Below are 9,828 nucleotides of genomic sequence, written 5' to 3'. Positions count from 1 at the left end.
GCATATGGGCAGCTTCAATGAGGGACAGTGAAGATGCGGCTGCAGAATAGCTGGTAGAGCTGACCAGTGGGGCGGAGCTGTTTCTCCAGAAATGCCCTGAAGACACCTTCGCTGACCTCCCGCTGAGCAGCGGGTGGCTGCTTTCCAGCTCCGCTATAGGAAGAGCTGCAGGGTCGGTGCATGGGTTGGTGCATGGAGGGTCTGGGGAGGGACAGGACCTCGGCAGCTGCATGAGGCAGTGTGGGGCCCTGACTCTGCACGAGGCAGGAGCCCTCAGTGCACAGAATGGTCAACGGGGATGGCAGAGCTGAAGGCACCCCAGTGGCTGCATGAGGCAGTGAAGGTCGCGAACCCTGCATGTGGCAGGAGCCCTTGGTGCACAGATCAGTGTACAGGGCTGGGAGAGCTGAAGGGATCATCATGGCTGCATGAAGCAGTGTGGGTCTCCATCTCTGCATGAGGCAGGCACACCTTTGGTGACCAGGGTGGTGCATGGGGCTGAAGGAGCTGAGCAAAGCTGATGGGATGCCGCGACTGCATGCAGTAGCATGGCTCCCCATCCCTGCATGAGGCAGGCACCTCTACTGTGCAAAAGGTGATGCACAGGGCTGAGAGAGGGCTGACAGGCCCAGTGGTTGCATGAGGCAGATCAGGCCTTCCTGCAGCAACCGGATGGGTTGACCACCCTAGCGAGGAAGGATGCCCCACAGCAAACCCACAGAAAGAGATGAGCCCAGCCCACTAAAGTCACTGGGAATTGAGTCACCCAAGAAGCAAATTGCAGCTGCTTTATTCATTGTGTTGGTTGTCTTTATGCATTATATGTTATTTGATGTAATCTCACTTATGTATGTTCAGTTATTATTCCATCACTACTGGGTTTTCATTTGTTGATTTGCTGTCCAACCTGTATTTATTCATTGAGTATTACTTTGCCTGCTGCCTGGAGGGCCCTGTTGAGGGCAGGGACTGCACACTAACCGGAAGGCCAAAGAGGATCAAGGCCTATGCTAACATAGTGTATTCGTCTGCCACATCTGGCTGAGATTGCCTGAGTTCAGGGTTAATAAGAGTTATTGTCTTTGTAAACCTATATTTGTAAATATTTTATATGCATGTATATGTTTATAAGTAGGGATCTGGGTTTTTTGTTTCCCACAGAAAAACAGAGAAAACCATGGATTTCCCCATTTTGCAAGGAGCTGTAAGGTGGGCAGAGTTTCAGCCTGCAAGAGCTAATTGCTAAAAGGGTGGGAAGCCCCCAGCCGTGTTCGGAGGGGGAGGGGGAGGGGCCTGAGGCGCTTAGTTACCCAAGGCTTGGCTCAGGCTCACCTTCCCTCCTGGAGCCTAAGGTAAGTGGGGCTTGCAAAGGGCTGGGGAGTTGTGGGTCAAGGGTGAGGGGCACCGGCAGGGCTGGGAGGGAAGCTGGCTGGGGGCTGAGCTGGCTGGGAGAAAGCTGGCTGCAGGAAGAGGGAATAGGGAGGTGTTAAGGAAAGACATGGAGTGCCTTCCCGACTGGTGGCACGTGAAGCGCAAGTGGCACATGAACCGAGTGAGCTCTGTGCCTCTGCGTGTGGCTTCCCTGAAGGGCCGATATTGTGACACTCCAGGCCCATGCGCTGCCAGCTGGTCAGACAGTCCTGAAGGAAGCTGGCTGGGGGCTGGAGCAGTGGGGAGGTGTTGGGGAAAGCCTCACATGGAGCGCTCGCCCAGCCAGTGGCACATGGACCATGAGCAGTGCAGTATCCATCTGAGCGGGCTCTGCGCCTTCATGTTCAGCTTTCCTGAAAAGCCAATACCGTGGCGCTCTGGGTCCATGCACCACTGGCTGGGCGGGCACTCCATGTTGGGCTTTTCCCAACACCCCTGCCTCCCCTCCCCACTCCTTCAGCCCTCAGCCAGCTTCCTGCAGGAGTGCCTGCCCAGCCAGTGGTGTATGGACCCAGAACAGTGTGCTGTTGGTCCTTCAGGGAAGCTGCACCATGCACTCGCCCTGTCCCCACCCACCACACAGATCTGGGGGGCATGAGTCCTACCTGCCCCTCAGGAGTCCACACTGCCACTGGGAGCCAGCCCTGTCCCCGCCTGAGCCTGCATCAGGTAGCAGCAGTAGGGGAGCCAGCTCCATGCTCCTTCTGCTGCAGCAGCTGCTGCCTTCTGTTGCAGGCAGGGAGCTGCGGACCTGGGGCCCTGGCCCCATAGCCCTGGAAGCTGGGGGCCCCCTCTGGCAGGGTTGGGGGGGCATGGGGCACGAGCAGGGCTGTGGGTCTGTGGGGCGGGGAGTGAGGGGCATGAGAAGGGCGGGGGCACTACGGGGGAGTGAGGGGCATGAGCATAGCCAGGAAAGGCTGTGGGAAGCCTTTAATTTTAATCCTGGATTTTGGGGGTTTTATCAGAGAATTTGCAATTTTTTTTATCAGGGAAAACCAGGATCCCTGTTTATAAGTTTGATATAACATTGTACAATTAAACCTGTAAATAGTTAATTATCACTGGGTGTCTGTGATGATCTCTGTTCTGCTCTGTAGGCAAAAGAGGTGGGCTGGCCTGCAGCTAGGCAGTCACACTCCCACAGCATACATGCACCCATGTGTATGAAGACAAATGAAGATATGCCTTCAATTGAAGAGAGGGGTACCAGCTGTGTACCACCCAGGTTACATGTTATGCATGTGGAATGGGGCAGTCAGCCCTGGGGAGCAGCTAGCCCTGGGTAGTGATCAGCTAGCAGTTAAAAGCCCAAGTGGAGAGAGCAAGTAATTTGAGCTGGGGGAAGAAACAGTTTGCAGGCAGGAAGCAGGCTGAAACACAGAGGAGATGGTCTCTAGGAAAGGGTCGGAATTAAAGGGCCCTCTTCTGCCACTTGGAGAAAGGCTGAAGGGTTGGTTGCTTTACTTAATTGTTTTTTGGACCATTGTTTGTGTTATGAGGTCTGGCTGAGGGGTCTCAAGGGATTAAAGCCAGGCCGCTGGTACCCAGGCCTTCTTGCAGCCTATTTGGACTGTCTGAAGGGCTCCTAGGGAACAAAGCCCTCCAGCACAGCAGCAGGCACATCAGCGCACTAAACAGTATTCTAACAAGAAGAACCAATTTGGGCAGGTAGGAAATGCTGAGCAGGCTCCTGTTTTTTTGACATGCCATGCAAAAGCAATACTACAGCTCACAAAATGGAAGGAAGGTACAAACAATCATGAAATGACACCCAGCAAATGACCATAATGCTTTGTGTGACAGCAACTGGATGGACACTTCCTCAAATAAAGTCTTTAAAAGTAAAATGCTGCCAGGGCAGAGTTTTCCAAAATAGGTATTTGTTCAGGATCAGGCAAAAGGATGGATGAGAGAGGAACTTAGACTGAACTGGTCAAAGGATGCATGGTTTAGGGTACCTGAGGCCCTGTTAAAACAATTTGTTGCTTGTTTTTTATATAAAATTGACACAGCTAAGAAAATATTGCATGAACATAGACCATCACAGCTTCAGCCACCAAATGTGTATATGAACCAGCTGTTTAAATATAAAAACTATTTTTGCAAATGGCTTATTAATAGCAAGAAACCACTGATGACAACTGCCTGAATACAGCCTAGGCCTTTTCCTCTGCTGTGTGAATGGACTATTATAAGGTCTTTTTGGAAAAGAGACAGTGATACATCCCTATGAAGCTTGGAGGAACAGATAATAATGTTGTCTGGGAGATGTCAGGTGATTAAAGATGACATCCTTTCCTCAGTCTGAAAGGATAATTAGGAGAGATTTATGCTGTTTACACTTACAGAATTCCACTGAAGAAAGTTAAACTTTTTAATATAAATACAGTAGCTCTCCTAGGCACATAGGTACAATTACAGGTATATAAGCCTCTTATTTGATTTGTCTGTCTTAATTTAAGAGTTAGTAAGTGTAGGTATATCTTAAATTTGAGGATACCTTATATTTGAAGGGATGTGGTATATGTCTGGTACTTGATACTTCCTTAGAAACTGTTATAGCCTAGACCAGGGGTACTCAACCTCTGGCCCATTGGCCAAATGCAGCCTGTGGTGCTGGCCTTCAGGGCTTTCCATGGGTTAGGAAATTTGGTGGCAGGGGATCAGTGGCAATTAATACAACCATCCTCTCCCACTGCCAAATTCTAAAACCGTGGGCCCTGGACCATGCTCCCTTCCCTCCACATGGCCAGGTTGGGGTTGGGCCATGCCTCCTTCCTCCTGTGGGACCTAACCATTACCCCTCTCTTCCGTGCAGCTGGATTGGGGCTTGGCGCATCAACCCTATGGCTGGATTGGAGCCGAGCCATAACCCCTCCCCACCACGGGGCCACGTCATGCCCCCTCTCCCTATGGGCCGGGTTGGGGCCAGGCTGCATGGCTGGAGGGGACCATTGGTTAGATCTGTCCCTAGGACAGACTGGGCACCTCCCATCTGGCCAACTGGCCTAGAGCAGTGGTTCTTAAACTTTCTGGACTCGAGACAGCTCCCTATAACCTTTGTGAACTGAGTGGCATCCAATTTCAAAAACGTATTTATAGATTACAGTGCTTTCTTCCTTTCAGAGCAGTGTGGATGGAAGATCATCCAGGGAGGGACAAGTTTGAGCCTGTCCTGTCTACTCAATTCATCTGCTTATCTTCTTATATCTCACCACACCCTTCAAAAGATGTAGTGCACGCCAGGGTGTCCTGTCACCCTGGTTTATAATCACTGGCCTAGACCAATAGAGACCAACCTTTTTTGGCCAACATGCCACCAAATAAGTCCTGCCCACTTCCAGATTGCCGTTTCAGTCCCCATTCTCAGTTTGATCTGCTGCTGTACTCTCCTCCCTGCCTATTCTGCACTGTTCTCCCTGCTCTTTGCTGCATGTGAAACAAAATGACTGCATGTGCCACTTGTGGCATGTGTGCTGAAGGTTGGCCACCTCTGCTCTAGACGTTTTTAAAACCTTTATTTACTTGATAGGCCATAATAGATTCTTTTAAGCCAACCTGCAGCTCAGTGGTATTTTGGAATAGATGCACAAAATTTATATTAAACTGAATTTTCTTGACCTTCAATGCTAACCATCACATAGTGGAATTAAGTTTCAGGGACATATCATAAATCCTAGCTGGAACATGCAACTGAAGCCATAGTTACTGATTCTGGATAGAAGTCCCTGACATTCTGTCAGACATTGACTTACAAGGGATTTCTCCAATTTTTTTCTTTCCATTGAGTTTGTCCCTCTAGGTCAGTGGTTCCCAATCTTTTTTTCCCTGCACCCCGCTGCTGGGAGCAGAGTACGGTGGTGGTGGCGGCAGGGGCCTGGGGTGCAGCTCGTTTTTTTTGTGCGGTGCAGCCGACATTGCCCCCATGACCCTCATTTGGGTTGCGATCCAGGGTTGGGACTGCTGCTCTAGGTACTGTAATAGGGTGTGTACTATTGGGCTATCTGGCAGTGATTGGGCTATCTGTGGGCTGCACCCCATGTGTGGTTGATGTGCGGTCTCACATACCCAGATCTATCTCTGCACTGCCTAGATGGGGCTCTGTACTGCCCTAGCCCTACATGCCTGATCTAACATGAAGGCCTATGCTATCTGCCTGCAGGGCTCCCCATGGTTCTGGAAATCGGGCAGTTGTGGAGTGGCAATTAACGCTGCCATCATTCCCCAGACTCAAAAGTTTTAGACCCATGACTCTGTGGGCTGGATCCGGCTCAGGGGCTGGGGGTTGAGCACCTCTGCTCATAGAATCATAGAAAATCAGGGTTTAGAAGGGACCTCCAGAGGTCATCTAGTCCAACCCTCTGCTCAAAACCATCCCCAACTAGATCATCCCAGCTAAGGGAGGCTTTGTCCAGCCAGGTCTTAAAAACTGGTTCCAGTGTTTTACTTTGTCTCTGGTTCCAGTGTTTTACTACCCTCCTAGTGAGGAAGTTCTTCCTAATAGCTAATCTAAACTTCCCTTGCTGCAAGTTGAGACTGCTGCTTCTTGTTCTTAATGGCATTTCAAGCTGGACACTCCAAAATTGAGGACCCCAAAATCATTAGTCCTTTTTAGAAGTCTTGGCTTAAGGCATCTACATAGGTGCTGACCCTGACCTGAAATGCACACACAGGCCTCTTAATTTTTCTAATGTTATTTACCTGCTTAGTTTAGTTAAACTTAAATGTTTGGAGCAGTGATTCTCAATCAGGATGTTGCACCCTCTGGTGCCATGAGATCCTTTAAAGGGTGCTTAGGGTGCTGCACAATATTAGCGCTGCTAGGTATACAAACACCTACACGTAATTTCCAAGATAAACCAGGAGGTTTAAGATAAGAATCCATGCTGTTCAATACATTCTGACCTGTTGTGGTCTTTATGAATTCTTTGCCACAGAAGAATTGCTCTATTGCTTTTTGTGGTCAAAAAATGAGTGAAGGTTAAGAGCTGGCATTTTCTGAGGATCCTTTGAGTCTAAAAATGTTGAGAACCACTGCTTCAGAGGATGGGAATGTAGCAATTAAATTGAAACCAATCAAGGGTTTTTTTTAAGTTTACAATTCACTAGAATTAACCAGACCGTAATAGATATGTTGCCTTCGAATCCTTTGTTCCAGTACCCAGTATCCTGTATTGCTAGTATGAACAGCAGTAGATTGGACAGCAAGGACTGAAAGAAGAAAATCTTTACAGTCATGTGAACTGGATGATTTATGAACAATGTGTGGGGTAAGAATTTAGAGAATATAAATTATGCCGGTTCATCATGTTGACTTATTTTAATATTTCCCACATGTTTCTATGACAACTTTCATGGAATATATATTTTAACTTTACTTGCACAGAGGAAACTTGTCAGAACTGCACATTTCACTTGATTTTATGCCTGAATGCTGTGTCTAATGTAGGTTGTAAATCTTATTGGACAAACATTTAAGAGGGTTTTCATCACAGTGGCTCTCGCGGCAATTCTGAAGTTTTTAATAAGCATAATTTAAATTGAAAAGGAACTTTTAAACCCCACTGTTCTGTATAGACTTCAAAAGGGGATCGGTGAATCTTACACACATTACCAGAAGTCTCCACAGTAAATATTGCTGAATGTGTTAGGCAGTTAAACACATCGTTAAAACTTTTCAATCAATAAACCTTGGAAAAATAACTTGTGGCCAATATTTCATTTCCTGTTTTCCCCACAGTAGGTACAAGATACATTCTACATTTTCAGCTTTTCTCCCTTATGGAAAAATCAGTTGGAAAAGTTCTTTATACTCCCATAAAAGCTCTTTTATGGGATATGAAAGCACATTAATTAGAACAAGATTTTCTTTAAAGAAATATGAAGATACAGGACTAAATGGAATTATTATTACCGGCATCATTCTGAAATGAATTAAATAATGAGAGTTCTCCTCTTGCAAGCTGTTTTGCCACATAGCTATTAATTTGAGTGTGCATCTGAATCCAATGTAATGAAAAGCTAAGGCAGGTTATGTTGACAGGCTGTTTAGTGTAATTAGCCAATAGGCCAGGAAGTGGGGAGAATTGTTAACCTCACAGCCCTACTTCTCAAAATCTCCAAAATTTAAAACTAAATAGACTATAATCATCCCTGAAAAATAATAGATGCATATAGAAAATCGCTATCATTAATTTACTATTATAGACCACTGTAGCATGGCACTAAGGTGCCTGCTACTTGGAGAGCCGAGATAACTCCTCAGGTGCCAGTTGCTGAGGCAACTAGAGGGAACTAGTGACCCACACCTGCCTAGGCAGCTGACAAGAAGGGGCTCCTATATAACTCACAGGCAGGAGACCAGGAGGCAGTTCCCTGCTGGCAGCCAAGGGGGAAGGAGCTCTGCCTGAGCGAGCAGAGGGAAGAACCCTGAATGCATCAGCCGTGAGACTGGTAAAGGATGGAGCACTCTAGGGGTGGCTGGATTAATGTTATAGCTGGATGGCTGGAGTTTGTGTTGTAGCCCAGGGGCTTGTTTTTTGTTTGCTGTTTGTGTCCGGTGGTTTGGGTGAGGCTAAGAGGGGATGGAGGAGGCCTCATAGGGGACCCGCAGCAGCTTGGGAACCCTAAACCCAGAGAGAGAGAGAGAGGGGGCAGTGAGAAGCCGTAGAGAGAGAGACTGAACAATGTCAGCTCCATCTGTGAGTCTTGGGGTGTGGTACAGGGGTGGTTGGAGCCATGCATAGCCCAGAAGGCGGGGGTGTACAGATCACCCAATACAGGAAAGGAACTAGTAATAACAAGAGAACCGTGGACAAGAGGACGAAAGGCAGCCTCCCTATAAAATATATATATGAGATCAAAGTCGTGGTGGGTGAGAATTTGAGGGTGCTAGTCGGTAGCTTGACACGGTAAAGGAGGCAGCAGGGGAGAGCACAGCGACCCTGACCGCCCTCCTGTTACAACCACCATATCCAGAAAACTCATGGTGGCTTACAATAAAAGAGAAAAAACCATGACATAAGAAACAACAATAGACTCCTATTACTGTATTTGCTCAAATACAATATAAGGTTTTTGTCCCCATTTAGTGATTTAATGTGGGGAGGAAGCCCCTTGTCTTGGATCTGAGTTCAAGGCAGTGGGAGGGAGGGTGCAGGCTGCTGCTGTGGCTCCAGCTCCTGACCCTGAGCTGGGGTTGGGGCCCATGTCATCTGCCCCACTTCCCACACCTGCCCCTCCCTTGCCTGGGGCATGGAGCACATACTTACTATGGCCCCAGCCCTGTCTGCTAACAGCAGTTGTAGTGACAGGGGAGGCAGGTGTGGAAGCAGGCACTTTGATGCACGTGGAGGGCAGGTGCCAGGGGGTGCAGGCATAGGGGGCAGCAAGTAGCAGGGGGACAGGTGACAAGGGGAAGGGAGGTAAGTGGTGATGGAAATGCAGTGGTGGTGTTAGGGGGATGAATTTAAGATGACCCTCCAATAATTACATTCTATACATGGAAAATTATAACAAATTTATATTTTTTTCCATTTATAGAATCTAATTATTATTAGTGTAACAGACTGCCAATGTGGGCTCACCAGATCAGCTTGAGATACTTACCCTGAGCTAGAAACAGTGCCAGTGAATTCTGAGCAACCCCAAGGGTGGAGCAGGGGAGCCCTGCCCTGTGGAAAAGGAGGAGCCAATTGAAAGAAGGGGTTTTTAATCCCCTCATTCGTGTGGAAGGGGGATGGCCGGAGTTGGGGGCCTGCCACCCTGAGCCCTGGTTGGCAAGCCAGGGAGGGACTGCTGGAGGGGATAAAAGCAGCAGCCAAACTGGTGTGTGGGAGCTGCTGACAGTGACTCTGGAGAATGTCACAGGAGACGTAAGAAGAGCTGGGGAGAGCTGACCCAGTGGTGGGAGCAGTGAGACCCCTCTGAAAAGCCACGAAGGCCCTGGGAGAAGAAGGCAGCGGCAGTTAGCCGTGCCTCCAGCCCTGCAGCAGAGAGGGAGCTGTGGCCAGGGCTTGGGGCAGACAGCTGGTGCCCCAAGGCCCTATTGCAGGTGCTGGACGTTCTGGGTGTCCCGGACGCTAGGGGTGGCAGTCGGGGCCCCCCCTCCACTGTGGAGAAGAAGCAGCGGCCAGGAGTGCAGGCAGCATCCTTATCTGGAGCAGGGAGCTGGTCTGGTGAGTTGAGGAAACTCCTTACCTTCCCTGGGGAAGCAGGACAGCAGCAGGCAAGGCATTGGGATCCTGAGGAACAGCAGAGCGCCAGGGTGAGGGTCCCTGGGAGCTCGGGGCACAGGCCGATGCTCGGAGCAGGATTGGAGAGCAGTGTGCATGTGGGGTGCCCGGCTAGTGATGTGGAGCAGGGGTTTAGAGAAATGACCCCTGGGAGCTGCCTGAG

At 49.0% G+C, this 9,828-nt stretch overlaps 1 long non-coding RNA gene across 1 annotated transcript in view; it reads left to right on the top strand.

Moving 5' to 3' along the window:
- Positions 1-7,842: 7,842 nt before the first annotated feature.
- The window catches only part of LOC102368204, a 58,796-nt gene continuing 56,810 nt past the window's right edge, over positions 7,843-9,828 (top strand). The window contains exon 1 of the long non-coding RNA XR_324067.3: positions 7,843-7,884. This is a non-coding gene — a long non-coding RNA (uncharacterized LOC102368204). The remainder of the gene's footprint in view (positions 7,885-9,828) is intronic.

Source organism: Alligator sinensis, unplaced genomic scaffold (genome assembly GCF_000455745.1).
Source record: "Alligator sinensis unplaced genomic scaffold, ASM45574v1 scaffold895_1, whole genome shotgun sequence".
Taxonomy (NCBI): domain Eukaryota; kingdom Metazoa; phylum Chordata; order Crocodylia; family Alligatoridae; genus Alligator; species Alligator sinensis.
Note: the sequence above shows the minus strand (reverse complement) of the source record. Positions and strands in the feature narration are given on the sequence as shown.